Genomic DNA, 21546 nt, shown 5'->3' with positions numbered 1-21546 from the left:
ACAAAGGAAATCACAGCGTCGCACTGAGGACAGTCTTCATTTACAAACTCATGAGACTGACAGGATGTCCACCCACTGACGGGTTGGTTGCGCAACAAGTTGCTTTCACTTTGTTTCAAGAAAAGTCAAACTTAAGGCCGGACAGATATCCGTCATGTCGGATGTAATCAGACAAAGAAACCACATATTTTTAAGAACGTGAAAGAGGCTGAAGAAAATCGATAACATGGGACAGAATCCAGTCATAATTATGTCTTCGCCTTGAAAAGAAAAGTGGACCGAGAACCTCTGAGTAACGTCTGTCGGGACTGGAAGTTAATGCAGTCACCATCCATCAGACCGGAGGAAGGTGGAGGAGAGTTCATGAAGGCAGTTGGGCATCATTGAGGCGTCCCTCAGCGCCGTGCACGGCCGAGTCAACCATCGACCTTCGTCGGTGCAGCGAGAGCGGCGGCGTGGCTTTATCATTGTTTCCCTGATTAGCCGTTAGCAAACACAAAAGGGTCGCCGTGGTTACACGGAGTGTTCAGAACGTGAACAATCAAACGCAGAATCCTCAAGCCGAGCGGGAATACTCGTCGGCATCAGACAGAAAAGCTGAAGCTCAGAGCTCCTCCCGTGAGTGGAAGCAGCTCAGCCAGAAAGAGTCACGATGCAAATATGAACCCGAGCAGGAGCCAGCAGTGACGTTGATTTGGAGCAGGAAGTGACCATATTTGGACGAGCTGGGGGAGGAACCAGCGGTGGATCTGACTCGATCTGATCGGAAACCTGACGATACTACGTCCCGCCCACCGATAACTGTAACCTGACTGCACCACAGGCCTGTCAATCAAACAGACACGCCCCCAAAAACAGGTCTTCTTGAATCTTCTTTTCTAATGAATGAGGGATTATTTTCAGATGGACCTCCAGAAAACTAAGAAGAAGGAGTGACTTTAGCTAACAACACCGAGATAACTGATGGACACATTTTATTCACTTTGGATTTGATGAGAGAAGTTGAATGGGAGTCTATGGAGCCGGAGGCTTTTTGGAGCCGACCTCTAGTGGCACTCGCTGGTATTGCAGCTGAAGACTCTTCTGGATCAGCATAACTTTTCAGACCCCGAAACTACGTATTTATTTTTTAACGACCCAGCTAAAGAGTGACCGTGATTGATCGAGCTGATCTAAGCAAAATCATTCAAATAGTGAACATTTTTCTTTATCATGTCGGGCTTAGATTATCACTTCAACATCTATATTTGTCCAGAGGATAAAATACATTACGCTACACGGCTAAGCTAGCTGGTGAATAAGCTTTTAAGCTGCTCAATGTGTCATTCATAGAGATCCTCACTGTGTGTGTGTGTGTGTGTGTGTGTGTGTGTGTGTGTGTGTGTGTGTGTGTGTGTGTGTGTGTGTGTGTGTGTGTGTGTGTGTGTGTGTGTGTGGCATCGGGATGATTGAAAGCACGTAACACCCGAGTGTCTCTGTGATGTCGGAGGAACCCTCGGGCTTGAGGGTTTCGCAAGAAAACAAGAGGACATGAAATCGTCTTCATGAACCTTATGCCAAGCAGACGTAGACAAACACAGCTCACCTCGTCTCACGGTGTGTGTGTGTGTGTGTGTGTGTGTGTGTGTGTGTGTGTGTGTGTGTGTGTGTGTGTGTGTGTGTGTGTGTGTGTGTGTGTGTGTGTGTGTGTGTGTGTGTGTGTGTGTGGTGGGGGGAGGGGGAGGGGTTGCAGCTGGTTTCAATAGGTTTTCATGCAGCTGTCCTCTGTGATCCTCCAGCCTCACCTACATGTACCCGCCTGAAGGGCCCTCCAGGGGCAGCGTGGGCCCTCAGAGAGGCGGCCGGTCCCGCTGCTCATATCGGCTTCTTGTACACAGACATTGCAGAGAACAAGACATGACAGAGGTACTCTAAAAAATTGAAAAATAAATAAATAAATCAGGTGTGTCCTTGTCTTAAAGGACGAGTGGCGTCACCTCTGTTGTGGGACTCAGACGTACGCAGAGTTTGGATAAACAGGAGAGGATGTCAGCTGTGGAGTGATGGCGACTGTGAGGCAGAGACATGAGGATGTGGAGACGGGTTCTCGGTTGTGGTTTTATGGAGGCGTATCGGTTTGTACAGAATCTCATTGGCTATACCAAGCGTCAATCATCGCCGAGGTGTCCTCCGATTGGCTGGATTTGACACCGCCACTCAAGACAGACTCTGATTGGCTATTGTAGGCTGTGGACAGGATACGGAAGCCCCTATTGGCTCAGTGAGATGTCAATCAACCTTGCAGTGTAAAGGTGCTTCCTGACTTTACTGCAGATTATGTAGAAAATGAATAACGCCTGCTGGGAAGTTTCAAATGATGCAGCAGCGGACGGTGTGTGTTATGGATGTAATGATGTGTTTTGGACTAAACACTTGGCTGGATTGGATTCACTCTGCCTTTGCTGACTTAACCAGACCACTTGTTGTCAGATCATTGCTGGACTGAGACTTTATAGATACTGTATATGAATACTGTTGTTGGTGGTCTGACAAAGATGTTTACTGCTCCTGCTGTAATTGTATCTTGACACGGTTCATTTCAATCCAACCACAAGAAAAGATTGATTTGACTCGAAAAATTGATTTTTTTTTTTTTTTTTTTTTAAACCCAGTCCTGCTGGAGGGGACGTTAACCTTGAAGTTAGTTTTCACGTGAGCTCAGTTTGCTTCATAAAGCAGCAGTCGGCTTTATGTTTGAATGTGAAGTCTGAACATATGGAGGCAACATGTTGCTGAAGGCTTCTTCACAATAATTCACAGCACCGTTCTCGTATGTCCTCGTGAACCACCAGTCTGCTTCACAGAAGACAAATGTGTCTCCAGCGGTTTGGGTCATCGTATAGTTGCAATTTGTTTAACGATAGATTATCTCATTACACGCAGAGCAGCAAAGTGGAACAAGGTAATTTGAATGACCTTGCCTGGTTGTGACGCGTTCCAACAAATTAATAATCCTGATAGCCACAGTGCATTATGGGAAGTGAACTCTTACACCCCCCTCGAGCCGTCTCTGTGGCCCCGCCTGCAGCCCGATGGAGCCCAGTGACAGATGTTGCAAGAGATTTGATGCCTGCGAGAGGTCAAGTGGTCAGAATGAAAAGCAAAGAGAACAACACGAGTCATTCATCAAACCGCGTGATGCAAACAAACATGCAGCGAGAGATTTGCTGGATATCGAACACGGCAGAGTCTTCGAATGAGACTGACATTTTGAACTTTGTGTAAAACTAAGAATAATAATATACTAACACCGTGTACCCGAGCAGAAATCCACCTAATTTGTGTAGTCGCTGTACAGAAATCTCGTACTCAGCTGACCTGCTGGAATAAGTTTCCCTTCTTTTAAGATGATCCTGATGATATACATCGATTTAAGCATTCACGGTGTGAGGAAAACATTTTTCTTTTGGATCTTGAGTCTCATATTATTGTTATTTCTGCCCACTCTGCCTTCCGTTAACACAAAGTCCGCCTCCGCTCGTCTCCACTCGGTGTTCGGGGGTTTCGTCTCCTCGCACAGTTTGAGCTGAAGGTTATGGAGACGAAGGAGTATGGCGGGCGGTCTGCGCCTGATGCTTAATAATTAGTTCCAGCTTTGTTTCGACCAGGTTGGACTGTTCTTAGTTGGGTTTTTGGAAACCTCAGGAGTACCTTCCCTTATCGCTGCCTCTGCCTGGTTTCCATTCTGTTCTTGAAGGTGAGAGACAATGGGCCAGAACGCTATCTTCACACCGAGGTTAATTGCACAACATCTGGTTCATAGACGAGAATGCAGCTTAGCATAATTGTGTAATTAATGAGGGAATGGGAAACATTTCCGTCCGGCCCCGCTACTTTACGTCGTCCTGCTTGTCCAGAGCAGCCGAGTGCGGAGCAACAGATAGAGTCATCATCGCCCCATTTCATGGTGTTTAGACAGCGAGGAGCGCTCCGCCTGTTGTTGCCGCACTCAGGTAGTGATTCGGTGTGTATAGGAGAGGATGGGAAAGTGTGCGTGGATAAACCGATTAAGATATAATTGCATGGAAAGAAGTGTGATGGCGGATAAACGCATCGACGGTGGCTGAGCTGTGCTTCGCATGTTTTCTTTATCTGAATTTCCATTATACACATTGTATGTTCGTTCTTCCATCACCTTCTCAGATAGTTTGCCTTTCATGCTGTTATTTTTTTCCGTTATCATCCTGTGTTATTTCAGCCCGAGCAGCAGGCTTGTCAGCGTGCATTCAGTCTAATCAGTAGGTCTGCTTGTAATCAACACGCATGTATTTAACGGGATGATTTATTGGCTGATATTTTGGCACCGACTCAAACTCAGCCGACCGTGTAATGTGAAGCTGGAGTCGAACCCGTGCGAACGGGGCATCTGAGCCCGATCTGGTGCAGTCGGGACTGCTTTGGTGCAAAGTGGAGGCCTGTTAGAGGAGGTACGGGCCCCCTTCATAACCTCTGGCTTTTTAATCTGGAAATTAATACATTTGTGAAATCATACGAGGTGAAATCAAAAAGTTCTGTTGTAAATCTGGCGAGTAGGGAGGTAAGGAGATGCAGTTGTGAGAAATTTGTGCCAGAAAATGTTTTCCCCTCAGACACCTCCGAAGGTCCCAGTGAAACTCGGTGTTGACAGTCTGATCCTGGGGGACGAATTCAAGGGTGCACAACCCCAATTTACAAATATCAGAAGTAGCACTCAGGTTTTTATTAGGAGTTACACATCGTTGTTTAAAAAAAAGATAATTTACTCGTGATGGTAGCGCAAATATTTTTGACAATATTTAAATGTTGTCTATATGTCACTTATCAACAACAGCAAGTGTGTTTTGAAAGCAGTCACAGCAATGTTAAGCATATTATTGTTAATTTTTTGGGACTGGAATTACAAAGATTAAGTCTTTGATGTCTTTGCAAAGATTTTACAAACACACTGATCACCTCCCTACAAACCTCTCCATGAAAATCATAATTTGAACTTTCCTTTCTAACATAATTTGGAAAGAAAAGTCAGTATCACGTAATTTCCAGAAAACATTGCTGACATAAATCTGTGCACACACAAACTTTGTCCTTCACTGCCCACCCGGTATCTGAGTCACGATTTATGTTCTCTTCAACCGCTCCATGTTGCCATATGGGTAAATACTGCGTCTTCCACAACACCATCCCCTGAGTGTTCCTCTCGAGTTTCCTTTCAGAGGCTGCAGTCTTCAGCATCTGTGTTCAAAATAAACCACAAGTCTTTTATTCTCTCGCGTCTGCAGGAACAAACAGTTTTTTGCGATCCATCACGCTGCTGTATAAACTCATGTGGACGCAGGGTGTGCTCAGACTTCCCAGGACACTTCAAGGATGAACTTTAAATGCTCTCCAGGTGGTTTTCGTTCAAAAACATATTTTCGGTCCTCTGAAGACGTGCAATTATAGGTACTCTTTCAACAAGGGCCTTCTATCATTTTGAAATGTTCACACGTTCAGGTGTCTGCGCTTGGTTAATGTTTTTTAATGATAGAGGCTGAGTGTCGTAGCTGGAGATGTTTTTTTTCTTTTATCCTTTAAAGACTCCCAATTATACTCTTCATACAAAAGGGGGGAAAAACCCACATTGAGCATAACTGTATCAGCGTTGTAAGAAGAAACTTTTCACAGAGCCAGGTGTCTCGGATGGGTTAATTATACAAACTACACGTGTCACTGCTGGGAGGAGATGCACTGGTTTGTGCAATTTGACCCAAACTCTTTTATAGTCATGGTTCTGTTTCCAGGGGGGATGAAAAACCCAAACTTCAAACTAACAAGAAAAACAGAAACCATTTGTTGTTTTTAAAGGCGTGGTTTGGGTTAGTTGGTCGTGAGGGTGTGTGGATGTCTGTTTTTCTTGGACCAACAGAAAGCTGATCTTAAATCAGTATATCAGTATTTTACTGTTATTTTAAGGGCGTATTAATAAGATTCACTTGCAGCGTTCACTCTGCTCGTTCCGCGTACAGAGACACGCAGCAGCGCGCAAACATGCAAAAGATTACAAATGTAACGTGAACGATTATTACTGTGAACATCAATCTGCACACGAGCAGTTTCCTCTTTCCTTCTGTAAATCCTCCATCATAATAGCGATGCACCACGGTGGAAGCACATCTGACTGTACAGGGGAACGGGAGACGATACTAACGTTGTGTTAGCCACCGGTTGGTTCTGTGTTCAGTTAACTTTGTGTTTTTATTGACCGACACCGGGACCATTAATTAACCCACAAAAACAGATGCTGGAAAAAAAAGAAAAGTGTTGTCTCATAACTAGCGCCTATTTATATCTGGGACATTGCAGTACTATATATCCATATGATTATGGGATGTCTTGCCTGCACCACCACCTAAGTACAACCCTCCTCCCCCTCCATATGTTAAATAGCAGCCGCATCGCTGGCTCTACGGGCCTGTTTACCACCTCCTCGGCTCCCCAACACCGATCGCAGCTTTACAGCGTGTCATAGCTGCATTACGGAACACAGGCGGACCATCAGCATAAATCGATGTCTCCACTGCCTCCATAAAGCACCGCCGCGACGTCGTAAAGCTGATGAGCCCGCAGCCACGAGCATCTGCACGCCTCCACCCGCATAGAGCAAGCCCCCCCAACCCCCCACCACACCCACACACACACACAACCCCCCCCCCCCCACACACACACACACACAACCCCCCCCCCCACACACACACACACACACACCTCTGCCGCTGATTAACGACACTCTCCCGTTTTCATAATGCCATTTAAAGCAAAAAGAATGAATCAATTTCATATTTTATGTTTTAATGTGGCGTGTTTATTCTTCAATTGCGCAGGATTTAATATGTCTTGAGGAAGGAGGGCTGGGTGGGACAGGGCGGATGGATGGAGGGAGGGAGAGAGGGAGAGAGAGAGAGAGGGAGGGAGAGAGGGAGGGAGGGAGAGAGGGAGAGAGGGAGGGAGAGAGAGAGGGAGGAGAGAGAGAGGGAGAGAGAGGGAGGGAATGACAGGGCAAAGAGGCAGATAAAGAATATTTATGACACCTGGGAGTAATGTGTTTGGTAGAAAAAAAATACACAGCTAAATACTGTACACACACACACACACACACACACACACACACACACACACACACACACACACACACACACACACACACACACACACACACACACACACACACACACACACACACTGCAAGGGGTTATCGAACAACACAAAGGCTTCTATCAGGCGGAAAATAAATGAGAAAAGGTGCATGACAAACACACACAGACACACTCATTTGCATTCATCTTAGGACAATTGTACGTTCCTTTGGTTTGCTTTGGCTTTCCACTCACCTGTGGCTCTTTGTGTGTGTGTGTGTGTGTGTGTGTGTGTGTGTGTGTGTGTGTGTGTGTGTGTGTGTGTGTGTGTGTGTGTGTGTGTGTGTGTGTGTGTGTGTGTGCGTCGCATGACCGTATGACCGTACACACACACACACATGCAGCTCCATTATTAACTCAATAACTCACACCTCTGTCAACACTAACGAGGCTAAAACAAACCCATTCCTCTTCATGTTCTGTTTACGCTTTTTTTTTCTTCTTCTTTTTATGATCGCGCAGATTTAGAAAAAGTGTCGGACATGATATATTTTCACCGGCTGGAGGAGGAGAAGCACCTGCAGCCGCTTCAGCTGAGCAAACTCAGCCTCTGTTTAGCTTTTTCTTTCTCTCCGTGTCTCTCAGATATATTTCACAAATGTTTTTCCAGCCACAAATTTTACCACTTTTTGCCGTTTAAAAAAAATGATTGTAGGATGAAGAGGCAGTTATAGTGAAGTTATAACACTTGTTGACACCATCGCTGAAAACGTACTTTGCTTAAACACTCAAAGTTATTGTTTTCAGCTGTCATTGTTTTTTTGTTTTTATTTGAACCTTTAACGACTTATGACCCTTTTTTTCTGCGCTTCTTCTTTTTCTTTTTTTCTGATTTGTTTTAAATGTCTGGCAGCTCGATGAACTTCAGGAACTTTCCAGTTGAAAATTGAACTCAGACATTAACATTAAACCGAGGCAGTCGTCACAAAAACCCAGCCGGGCCACGTCGACTGCTTTAATGACGGAAATATCCGGGTAGATGTCTGGATCTGAACCCCCCTATCAACCCTCCCTCCTCTCCCCCTCCCCCGCCCCCCTTCCCCAGTGGCAGACATTTAAAAGAGCAGGATAAATGTCTCGTGTCTGTGGAAGTCTGTAATCGGAGGGTCGAGCATGCGGAGCGACTCCGCTGAGTGTCGGAGAGGAGGCGGCGGAGCAGAGGTCGGACTGACTGACGGATCTATAAAGTTGCATCGGACACACCGTGAAGTGTATTAACGCAGCGGTGCAGTTTGTTTGGTTTTGCTGGCAGGCGTTTTTTTTGTTTTTGTTTGGTACTTTAAAAAAAAAAACCTTTCAACAAGCATCAGGCCCGCGGTGGGTCGGGTCAACGCCACATCACGCCGGCCGCTGAGAGACAAGTTAACACAACAACTTTTTCAATTCTATTCAAGATCCCAAACAGACTTTTCACAGAGAAAAATACCAAACATGTCAGGCTGAAATGTAGATAAAAGGATTTTCTTTTTCGACTGTAAATATTCGCTTCATTCCACATTAGAAATCCAGAACATCAGATCCTCCATTTATTTCAAGTGAATACTCCCCAGCAGGTTTTATCTGTTCCTGTGGGATGTGGAGATACTGTTTGTATGTTGAACAGTTTGTTCACACTCATTTCTTTACTGTACTTCCTATTAGAACTTCATGTTAAATATTTAACCAGTGAATCTGTGCTTGCACAACATGTTTACTAATTTGTCGGCCGGTTTACACTTCAAGTGAATCCAGTTTTGTTGTTAAAAATGACCCGTGATATAACTTCTGTTTATGAAATATTGTTCTTTTTTTTTTTTTTTTTAATTGGCTATCATTAAATCACTTTCACTGAACACTGTTGTCACGATATCCTCGTCGTCAGCCAGAAGTGTGTTTAATTAACCGTATACCGACACAGTGATGGAAGAGCAGGAAACATCTTCGAGTATCAATGAGGCACTTGAACAGCCTGATTTAGTGTCAACTCTGGAGGAACCGAACCCAGCGGGTTGAGTTTCCGGTACCAGTTTCCTGAGTTGAATACATGGTGTGATTTTGCACTCTGTGCTCTGATATCTGAACTCTCCGATCGCACCTCGTACGCGTTTGAAGTCAGATGTAAAAGGCCTCGTGATTTCCTGCACGTCTGTTGAGCAGATCCTGAAGAGAAAAATAAAAAAAATACAAAGTGGATTCAGATCTGTCAGACGAGGTGAGAAGCTGCCGTGGTTTCAACTTCCTCCTGTGCGGTCGAGGATTTACCTCCAAACAGCAGGTGGGGACCGACATCTATCCGAGGAGGCTCACGGAGACCAATAAAAATATGTCCGTTAACGTTTTATGACCCGGCCTCTATCTTAAATTTGGGAGGTTTTTTTTTTTTTTTGCAGTTTACTTTTCTCTTCGGTCCCTGGTTGTTGTTTTTTAACAACTTTTATCAGTCAGAGACACATTTTTCTCCTCAACTTTATAGAGCGTCTTTGCCCTTTTTCGCTGTATTTCACTGCACGGACCCTCCACATATTTGAGAGAGAGCAAAACAGATGTTTCATTTGATCTTTGACCAAACTTTATGAAACTGTGTTGTATTTTCGGCCTATGCTCTCTTGAACTGACACTATCCACAGCGGCGCTGCTATCACAGTTTTTCAGATGTCCGTCAGTAAAGACTCCGTGTCCCTCCTTCACTACTCTTTTTCCCCGGGTCAGACGAGTCCTGTAAATGACCAGGACTTAGTTTCTTTTATTTTAACTGCAAGGAACACCAACTTGACAAATAACGTGAGGCTTATAAATCTCTGTTCGTTTGAAATAGTTTATAAAATTTGATTTGATTTGTTCTTCTTTGGGATTTTAGAGCGAGTTTATGGTCTCGATAAGCAGCTCCAGTTAAAAGTACAAACCTGTTTCCCAAAAAGTTGGGACGCTGTGTAAAATGTAAATAAAAACAAAATGGAGTGATTTGCAAACCATGTAAACACACATTTTATTGCAAATTGACCAAAGACAACATATCAAATGTTAAAACTGAGAAGTTGTATTGTTTTATAAAAAATATTTGCTCATTTAGAATTTGATGCCAGCAACCGGTTTCAAAACAGTTGGGGTCATGTTTTGCATCACCTGTTCTTTTTACAACACTCTGTAAATGTGTGGGAACTGAGGAGAGATCAGTTGCTGGAGTTTTGAAAGTGAAATGTTGTCCCATTGTTGCCTGATATAGGATTTCAGCTGATCAACAGTTCAAGGGTCTCCTTTGGCAAGCTACCCATACCACGTTCAGTGATGCTCGCTTGCAACTGTGCACAGACAACAAGCCGGGTGGTCCCTCTCCTCTTTAACCCGGAGGACGGCAGCGTCCACGATATCCAAAAAGAATCAAACAAATTTTCATTCGTCAGACGGCAGGACAGTTTTCCACTTCGCCTCGGTCCGTCCTAAATGCGCTCGGCCGTGTAGAGCTTTATATTTGCATTCTTGCGTAATTAAACAACAAGTCACACGAAGTCCTCCAGCTTTGCGTATAAAATCGTTTTTTCCCTCCTTTACTGCAAATCTTTTCCTCTTTCTCTCTCTCTCTCTCTCTCTCTCTCTCTCTCTCTCTCTCTCTCTCTCTCCTCATTAATCCACCTCCTCCTCTCCCTCCTTCTTCTTCTGTCTGACTCTGTCCATCACGTAGTTTAGTGCCAGTTTCAGGTTCAGCTGACTAAGCAGGAGCGCCTATTATGTACTGAACACTCTGCCAGTGAATACACTGTGTGTGTGTGTGTGTGTGTGTGTGTGTGTGTGTGTGTGTGTGTGTGTGTGTGTGTGTGTGTGTGTGTGTGTGTGTGTGTGTGTCCTTGCCAGCATCAGTTCTGATAAAAGCATGTGTATTAAAGAGGTACAAACATGCAGTAAATCTGAATCCATGCTGATGTGTGTGTGACAGCTGATGGGTGAAGACAGCAGAAGTGATTTGAAGACAGTAGAAGTGATTTGAAGACAGCAGAAGTGATTTGGGGACTGAGGGAACGTTTCTATATTACAGCACAGACAGAGTTGTACCCTACATTTTTGCTGCTTTTTCTTTTACGCTCACACGGGACAACTTTGGGAGGTTTTGGCCCTTTATTACATTTCCCCGAGTTTTACCCACAAGACACTCAAACTTATCAAATTCTTCCTGAACAGCTGACAGGCTGCTGTATACAAGAACAAATAACTTTTTGGTTTCCTCAGAGGAACTCCGTCAGAACGTTTAGCTGCTGTCAGATCTCATCTTTACTCGTGATCAGACTCCGTGTCACGAGGAGAAAAGTTTCCGATGAAAACTTCATTCCTCCGAAGATGGCCTTTAAGGATCAAACAGGAGTTAAAGGGAACCTACTGATCTGTGAAGGCAACCGCCGACTCACTGTGATGGTTTTTAATTAGAAACCAGGAGCTACGAGAGTTTCTTAGTTTGTGACCCAACTTCCCCCCGCATCAAACAGTTATCTACAATTTGTAAGAATCAATTATTTAAATCACAGAAAACAAATCACAGACATTCATCATTTTACAGTTTACTGGACATCAAGTTGTTTGTAGGTTTTATTATAGTTTGTTAATAAACGTATGATATATGAATATCATATTAAAATGAAGGGTCCAGCAGAATATTCGAATTGTCGTTAATATATTAAAAAAAATAGTTCTTACTTACTCTGTTTTTACCTGCGCCTGGTTGTAATGCGTTTCTCCCATCAGAAGGTGGCGGTAATGCACCAAAAAGCTGTTTGACAACTGCCATTAAAAAAAACATTAGAATAAGAGGAAACTGCGTTGCTAAGAGATTAGCGACTCGGTGCAAACAACATAAACATGCAAAGATGACTACATCCGCCACAGTTACGCACCGAGCAGACGGTCCAGCCATCGGTCAATATTCAGACGAAGTGAGTTTGATGTTGGACGCATTTCAAAGATGAAACTGAAGCTTGTAACGTTGAGAAACTCTCGTCTCGACCAACCACGAATGAGCGTCGGATATTTCAAACCTTTAAAGCTCCTGGGAAACTCAAACTGGACTTCTTTGATTGTGTTTTTTTTGTCCTCCTTTGTACAACACGTCCTCTCATGCAGGTACAGTTACGTACGTCAAAAAATATATATATAAAAAAGTGAGAAATGTTCAGTGTGCTTCAATCCAACTGGGCCTCTTTAAGTCTTCAGATGTGTCGTCCAACCGTATAAATTCTCCAATTTAGTGTGATGAATTGCACAAATGGAGGATTATGGAGCGCACTTCCAAAGAGTCTCTCTTTGAAGGCGTTTGTGATACACAAAAAAAAACCAACACTGAAGCAGACGTGTGAGGAGCAAAAAAACGCTCTGAAATAGGAGCTTAAATCTTTCTCACCTTCTGACACGGAACCAACTTCTCCGTGAAGTCGGACGTCCGTCTGCTTTTAAACGTGATAAAAACATTGTTGGCTGTTTTTTTGCACTTTGACTACCGTCAGTTTGAACAGTGACGATCCCGCTCGGCCTCGCTGACCTGTCACATCCTCAAAATGGACGAAAACAAAACCCAACTTTTTATTTTTTGTCTTTAAATCTCTGACGACGTCTGGATGTGTTCGTATGTCTGCTGAGAGCTGGCAGCCATGTTCTCTATCAGTAGTTTGGTTCCTCCTACTGACGAGTGTCTCTGTGTTCTCGTCTTTCCTCCGAGATCGATCTCTCCTCCACCCGACCCCCACCTTCCTCCCCCCTTCCTCCTCTGCAGTCTGTCAATACTGAGTTTAGAGGAAAAAACATTTTCAGGAACGATGATGGTCTTTGGAGCGTCGTTATGTGGGTTCACGTGCACGTGTGCACATTTGTACAGTGCATTTATGTGTGTGTGTGTGTGTGTGTGTGTGTGTGTGTGTGTGTGTGTGTGTGTGTGTGTGTGTGTGTGTGTGTGTGTGTGTGTGTGTGTGTGTGTGTGTGTCTCTAAGCTGCTCCCCTATGGACGCCACTACACATCCTCAGCAGTCAGAAAACACATTAATCTTTCCAGCACTAATAGTGAGAAGAGAGGAGTGTGTGTGTGTGTGTGTGTGTGTGTGTGTGTGTGTGTGTGTGTGTGTGTGTGTGTGTGTGTGTGTGTGTGTGTGTGTGTGTGTGTGTGTGTGTGTGTGTGTGTGTGTGTGTGTGTGTGTGTGTGTGTGTGTGTGTGTGTGTGTGTGTGTGTGTGTGTGTGGAGGAGGGCAGTGAATAAAAGATATACTCCACCTCTAATATTAAGAAGAGGCAAAAAAAAAAGAAAAGAAGAAGAAGTGTGTCTTTCATGAGGCATTAGAGAGATGATTAATTTGCGGTGTCGGTGATGGAGGGATTGAAAGGGGGGGTGGGGGTGGGGTTAAGGAGGGGGGGTGGGGGGCTTCTGTCCTCCAGCAGTAATAGGATTGTTCGCTCACTGACGTGCTGATTAAAATGGAAATTCAACTCAACTCAACTCCCGACACACACACACACACACACACACACACACACACACACACACACACACACACACACACACACACACACACACACACACACACACACACACACACACCCATGTGCTCAATATGCAGGTGTGTAGAGAAGGATGCGACCCGGTGTCCCGCAAACCGAGGAACGCGAGACGAGAAATAACAGACAAGAAATAAAACCAAGAGAGGAGCGATGAAGCTGAGGAGGAGACGGGACGAAGGAAGGAAGGAGAGGCGGAGGAGGAAAGGTGGAGTTCACTCAGGTTCAGAAAGTCTCTGAAAAGTTTCATGAACGCTGAAGAGGAAACTGAACGTTTGAGCTGCGTTCACAAGAACAGATTTAGCAGCTGATTAACCGGAAACTCGTTTCTCCTCCTCCTCCTCGTTTCTCCTCTTTCTCCTCGTTTCTCCTCTTCCTCCTCGTTCCTCCTCCTCCTCCCGTTTTCTCCTTTTCTCCTCCTCTTTTCTCCTCTTCCTCCTCATTTCTCCTCTTCCTCCTCCTCTTTTCTCCTCCTCTTCCTCCTCTTCTCGTCTCCGCGGCGTCTCCTGACGTTTCCTCCCTCCGACTGTTCTTCTGACCTTCTAAGCTTCTTTTCTCGTCCTCCTCTTCTCCTCCTGCTTCTCACTCTTTCATCTCCTCGTTTCCTCTCCTCTCTCCTCCTCTTGTTTTGTGTCCTTGTGTGTCTTGTTTCATCTCATCTCTCCGTTTCTCTGCTCGTCCATGTTTCCTTTCCTCTCCTTCCCTTTTCACCTCCTTCTTTTTATATCCTTGTCTCCTCTCCTCGCCTCCTTGCTTCTCCTCTGCTCTCTTTTTTCTTTCACCTCATTTTCTTTTTTCCATTTATCTCCTTTTTTTCAATCCTTGCTTGCTTCCTCCCTTGTGTCCCCGTTCCTTCTCTCGTCCTCTCATCCTTCCTCCTTTCCTTTCCCCCGTCTCCTCCTCCTCGTCTCCTCCCCTGTCTCCTCCTCCTCCTCCTCCTCGCCGCTCCGTGTCAGCGCGTTCGTACCTTTGAGAGGACGGCCTGCAGGAAGCTGTCACGGAGACACAACAGCTTCTTTCTGTTTACTCGTTTACAACAAAGTGTTTACGAGACACGAAGCTCAGCTTTTATGGAGAGGAGAAGAAAAGAGGAGGAGGAGGAAGAGGAGAAGAAAGGAGGAGGAGGAGGAGGAGGGCCGGCGTGTCTCCTGTTGGATCTCTCTGATTACAGGGATAAAGATACCACTTTGTGCCGGAAAATCTCCTCTCACTCTCAGAGCTCCGGGGGATTTTCGTTTTTTGTTTTTTTCCTTTCTTAGAAATACCTCAAACATGTTGCGTCTCCGCCGGCTAACGGCTGAATCCAAACCAAAATGGCAAACTGCTCTTTTTTGTTTTTTATTCTTCTGTTCATTTAAGGAAATAGTCTGGTTGTTGTTCGTTTTTTGTTTTTTTTAGCAAATTGCATTTTCCTTTTCAAAAGTCTCCTCACAACAAACTAACGCTGCGTTCAAATGTCGGTCGTATTCAGGAGTTGTGACGTCTTCTGCTGACGTTTACAGAAAGGTCAGAGGTCGTGGAAGTTCATGTTCGGTTGGACGCTCAGATAATATCTTGTCATTTTAAATCGAGTAGCGTTTGTCTCCATAACTTAGAGAACGGCCTCATCTTCTCCCCTCTGTGACGTCGTATTCGCTCCATCACGTGACTACTTTCTGAATCCATCTTTCATTTTTGCGCCGTGTTTCAACGTGAGCTTCTAACGAACGAGAAAATAACCGATTTTGCCCCTTTTTTAAATTTCCTCCGGAGAAACACGGCCGACGCGAGACGTTAATCTGCGTGAAACAATCACTGATCATCATTTGTGCGAACACCTGCAGACTGTCGTCCCTGCGTGGCACGTAATTGCTCGTCCGTGGTCTGTCGAGGTCAAAGTCATTGACTTTGTCTCCGACTGTTTGTGACGTGGCTCCCTGCTGCAGCTGTCTGCATCTGGGAGGTGAAACACGACAAAACATCTCTTCAACGCCGGATCAGAACACAGACGGTACGACAGGACTGCCGTATGTGTTGATGCTTAAAGTTTAAAGTATATTCATTTTTTTACTCCGACTGATCAATATGTGTCTAATTAAAACAAAATCAGGCCGAAAACATCGCGGAGGAAACATCTGAGTTGCGTCTCTCCCTCCATTCAGGTACCTCAGAGGATCTTAAGCCCCAAATTGTGGACCTGATCGGAAACAAACCTTCTGACGTGAATATCATTTTTCCAGGACTTATTTTACTTTCATGCAGAAGGATCCTAAATTCAGCTTTAAGTACCTTTTTAAGAAATCATCCTGCTAAAACACGTTCCAAACCTAAAGTAGAAATATCCCATGGATAAGCACGTCAAATGCTCTCTCCACACCGACACACACACACACACACACACACACACACACACTCACACACACACACACACACACACACACACACACACACACACACACACACACACACACACACACACACACACACACACACACACACACACACACACACACACACACACACACACACACACACACACACACACACACACACACACACACACACACACACACACACACACACACACTATCTGCCCGGCTCCCTGATCAGCACCGTTTCTTCTCAATCCTGCGGACTCCCCGGAGAGAGCAGCGACAGACACAGACAGAGAGAGAGAGAGAGAGCAGGAAATGAAAAGAAAAAAGGAGGTTTGAGGTGGACGGAGGATTGGACAAGACAATTTTCTGCCCCGCGGGGGTGGACATGCATGGGCGGCCTAATCGGCTAAGGAGGGCGCGGCGGGGGGTGCACTCTCCCCACCTCAGGGGTCAGAGAGCGAGGCTTTGTGTATCTGTGTGGTCCCATGTGTAGACCGATCTGAGATGTGTTCGACCCGAGGAGGGAGGGGGGTGTGGTGGGGGCCGGGGGGGGGGCGGGGGGGGGGGGTCAGAGCCCCTCGGCCCGGCATCGAGCCTTTTGTGTCACTTTAAAGGCACTTAAAATGCCACCAGGGAGGATGATGAAGAGGAAGAGTGGAAGAAGGAGGAACGAGGGTAGAAGTGATAAATCACGACTTTAAATAACCTTCAGACATTTTTTTTTCGTCTCTTAATTAAATTCCTCAGCAGTCGACTCAATCTTGCAGACTGAAAGACTTGTTTCATTTCAAAATCCGACTTCAGCCAAGTGCAGATGAAGTAAGTGTTCGTTGAACCGGCTTCACCCACGGGAGCTTATTTGTGTGGACTTTCGGTAGCCAAGTATCGGAGAATACATTTTATGGTAATCAGTTTTGTTCGAGGCTCAAAGATGTTATAATTCCTGGACTGCTTTTACGTCATTGAATTAAGTTTGGATTTATCAAAAAACTAAAAGAAAAACAAAAGCCTCCATAGACTCCCATTCAACGAGTTCAGTCTGCTTCAGGAAGATGACCGCTACTACAGCGCCATCACCTTCATGGCCACACCTGAGCAGGTAACAGAGCTAGTAAAAGTGTTCATAGCTTCAGGTCTGAAAAATGGTTCTGATCCAGAAGTGTCTTCAGCTGCAATACCAGCGAGTGCCACTAGAGGTCGGCTCCAAAAAGCCTCCGGCTCCATAGACTCCCATTCAACTTCTCTCATCAAATCCAAAGTGAATCAAATGTGTCCATCAGTTATCTCGGTGTTGTTAGCTAAAGTCACTCCTTCTTCTTAGTTTTCTGGAGGTTCATCTGAAAATAATCCCTCATTCATTAGAAAAGAAGATTCAAGAAGACCTGTTTTTGGGGGCGTGTCTGTTTGATTGACAGGCCTGTGGTGCAGTCAGGTTACAGCTATCGGTGGGCGGGACGTAGTATCGTCAGGTTTCCAATTAGATCGATCAGATCCACCGCTGGCTCCTCCCCCAGCTCGTCCAAATATGGTCACTTCCTGCTCCAAACCGCTCCGAACTAACAAACATGGTGACGGACAGAATCTGAACTGGAGGATTCATTACGTTCACAAACCGACGGGTGACGTCACTGCAGACCGCTGATTCGTGTGTGAGCGACACCGGACGTCCTGCTCAAACCCACCGCCGGACGTCCTGCTCAAACCCACCACTGGTCACCAAGCTACTGTTACGGCTGCAGTTTTTTTTTTAATTCATTGGACTACTTGATTAATAGCAACACACAAAAACCACAGTATAGTGAACCGAGGAGGTGCAGAAGTTCCTGCTTGTGCGTGATGACATCACCTCAGATTCGTGCTGAATCACGGGGCCAGAAAGGTACCGGGTACCGTAGGCGAGTAGAGCCGGTACCTGCAGCAGAAAAAGAGCTTTAGAGAGTCAGAGAAAGATCCCGGTTCTGTTTCACATGACAAATGTTCAAATTCGTGGGTTTTGGCTGTAACAGAAATCACCCGACACGACGTGATCACATCTCCACTGAATCTTTTATCACTCGCGAAATGTAAGAACGCTCGAACCCCACGTAGACCCGATAAAGGAATCAGCGTAACGGAATCAGATTTGGATTCAAAGCCATTTTCAGATTTGATAAAACTCTTGTCAAAACTCCGTATAGATCGCCGGCACTTCACACACACACACACACACACACACACACACACACACACACACACACACACACACACACACACACACACACACACACACACACACACACACACACACACGCACGCTTAAGCTTTGAACACAGACGTTTTAGAAGTGTAACATCCAGACAATCAGCGTAGCGGAGATCCTGCTGCGTGTTGAGATTGCGCTCGAGGCTTTTTTTTGTTGTTGATATGCACGAAGATAAAGAGGAGCGCTGCTTCCAGGAGATGAACCTGATATCCCTCCTGTAATGCCAGGATTTTTTTTTTTTTCCTCCACTCGTTAGAAAGCGTTCGGGTGAAGCCTTATTTGACTTCTACTGTCAGTGTAAATGTGTATTCGGAGCGTGCCTGGCATTTATTTCAGGATTTACCTAAAACAAATAAAAAATAAAAACCTATTAAAGCAAGTGTAGTCCGGTTTAAACGCCTTTTACAAACAGCATTTATCCCCCTGACCTCCAGCCACTTTATTAAATTATACTGTTTGTTAATTGCCGTTGACGTCGCTGCAGGTCTCAGCTACAGATTTTAGGGTGAAAGGTCAGCCTTCAAATATCCAAGCAAATCTGTTATTTCCAGTAAAGTCTGACCTCAACCTTTGAGGTAAAACTAAAAAAAACAGCACAAAATATTTCTCTCAGATCTCAGTGATCAGTCAGTGAGTTTTTCCTTCGAATCCTTTTTTTTTTTACTTTTACACTTTTAGACTTTTTTGAATTTTTGAATGGTCACTATATGTTTATATACTCCACCTGGTAGTAATGCGTTTCTACCGCCAGAAGGTGGCGGTAATCCGCCTAAAAGCTGTTTGCCGACCGTGGTTACGCAACAAAGTTTGATGGCTTTTGTTGAGCCCGATTTTAATAATATAGAATTTTATTTTGATACTGTATAATAGTCTGCTTGGTGTACGTGGTTGGTTATTTCTTTGTTTATTTGGATGATTGGATCAAGAAGTTTAGCACATTTTGATATTTCCCCCCCGACTACGTCAAGATCTGGAAATTCAGTGAAAGCTGTTCGAGAACACAACAAGCAGCAAACAGCAGTGATTCAGAGGAAGATAAACTTTTGCTTCGATGTCTTCGGGCCTCGGACAGTTTATCTCCGCTGCTGCTGTCGCGGCGCTCGCTTCCTATAAACTCTTCAATTGACCACTTTTGTTCATCCGGGGACATAAAAACGAAACGGCTGTTGCAACGGCCGTTTGCTCGAAGCAAGTAAGCAGAGACGATCGGAGAGGAGATGGCGAACGCAAAAAGCGAAGAGATGAGGAAGGAAGCTGCGAGAGGAGGAAGATGAAAGCAGCAGAGAGGTGAGACTGACACTTTGTCGAATGACCTCACGCCTCCGAATTTTCTTCTTTCGTCTCTTGTTATCTTTGATAAATGAAAAGGACAAAACACGCAGAAAGAAATGGACTCAAAAGAAAGTGCAGCGTAACGTGACCTCGCCTGAATTTTTTTTTTTTTTCAGGTTGTTTAATGGGAAGAGAAAGTGTTTGTGAGTTACCGTCGGTTTCATGAACCGATGCTGCACAATAAAAGCATGTTGACGCAACCAAGACCAAAAGGACCAAAAAAACCAAACAGCCGTTAGCTTTCAATCGTCAGGCCGACGTGCTCGAATCCGACTCCGTCTGTTCTCACAGGAAGTTAGATGATATAAAATCTGTATTTAACAGATTCTTGACTAATCTGTACACATGAATAAAAAGATCTCTTGTAAAGTCAATATTAATACAGGTTTTTAGTAGCATTGCTGAGGTTTCCTTCTGGATCTGTCAGTGTGATGTGATGTTACTCTGCGGCTGATTAAAGAGAGAAAGTGACTTAAAAAAAAATTAAAAGTGACTTCGTTCTACGATGAAAGCCTGAAAGACGGTCGGTCCAATTTTGATCAAATAACCTGCTGTTAATTGTAGATGATTTTCTGGGCACAAAAGGATTTTTGTAAAACACACAAAAGAAGCCGGGATGTTTGAGTGATGGCGATCTGCAAGCCAACAAACCTCTGCACGCTTCCAACTTCATAAACAATATCTGAGAGATCGTATAAAAATAAAAGTCTGGCCGCTCTGGCACTCACCAAAGATTAAACCGATAGAACAAACGGCTGAAATTGCTCCAATATTGCCAAGTTGCCAATTTCGACATAACGCGCAGTCAGCAAAACCCGCTCTCTGAGCCGAAATGACATTTGATATTTAACATTTAAATAAAACGAGAGTGATTTCTCTGTCGGGTCAGAACCTCTGTGCTGTCAGCTCTTCTACCTCGACACACAACTCAGCAGGGTTTTTTAACGTTCCCTTAAATGCCCACCTGGACTCCGCCCACTTCACTCTCCTCCCCCAACCTCACTAAACGTCTCCACTCAGCCCTCTTCTCTTTCTTTCTTTTTTGTTTTGTTCCTTCAGTCTCTCCGTCTCACTTACCGTGATTAGTTCGGGACGGGAGCCAGAGAAAAGCTCTTACTGTCGACACATCACACCGCTTCTGCTTCATCATTGACTTTCTCTCTCTCTCTCTTTCAGACACACACACACACACACACACACACACACACACACACACACACACACACACACACACACACACACACACACACACACACACACACACACACACACACACTCCTCTCTCATTTTGTGAAGCAGACTGTTATAAAGCAGTAAGTCTGACATGTGATGTGTTGAGGGCCGACATGCTAATTATGCAACGCACACACACAAGTTATTCAACAACCGTGTGTGTGTGTGTGTGTGTGTGTGTGTGTGTGTGTGTGTGTGTGTGTGTGTGTGTGTGTGTGTGTGTGTGTGTGTGTGTGTGTGTGTGTGTGTGTGTGTGTGTGAAGGTTCATTGCTAGAACTACTTGGCAGTGCTGTCAACTGACCATGCAGGAACTATAAGTGTACAATACACTGTTTATTAAAGTGTTAAGGTCTGTAAAATGGTTCTGATCCAGAAGTGTCTTCAGCTGCAATACCAGCGAGTGCCACTAGAGGTCGGCTCCAAAAAGCCTCCGGCTCCATAGACTCCCATTCAACTTCTCTCATCAAATCCAAAGTGAATAAAATGTGTCCATCAGTTATCTCGGTGTTGTTAGCTAAAGTCACTCCTTCTTCTTAGTTTTCTGGAGGTCCATCTGAAAATAATCCCTCATTCATTAGAAAAGAAGATTCAAGAAGACCTGTTTTTGGGGGCGTGTCTGTTTGATTGACAGGCCTGTGGTGCAGTCAGGTTACAGCTATCGGTGGGCGGGACGTAGTATCGTCAGGT

General features: G+C 44.8%; 1 protein-coding gene across 6 annotated transcripts in view; it reads left to right on the top strand.

Annotated features, from left to right (window-relative positions):
• The window catches only part of atrnl1a (attractin-like 1a), a 199049-nt gene that overhangs the window by 160012 nt on the left and 17491 nt on the right, over positions 1–21546 (top strand). The window lies entirely within an intron of this gene.

The sequence above is a fragment of the Brachyistius frenatus genome, unplaced genomic scaffold, assembly GCF_029030835.1.
Source record: "Brachyistius frenatus isolate BFR_SWC_R1_liver_20210118 unplaced genomic scaffold, ASM2903083v1 Contig_82, whole genome shotgun sequence".
Classification (NCBI taxonomy): Eukaryota; Metazoa; Chordata; class Actinopteri; family Embiotocidae; genus Brachyistius; species Brachyistius frenatus.
This window is presented reverse-complemented; position numbering and strand designations above follow the sequence as displayed.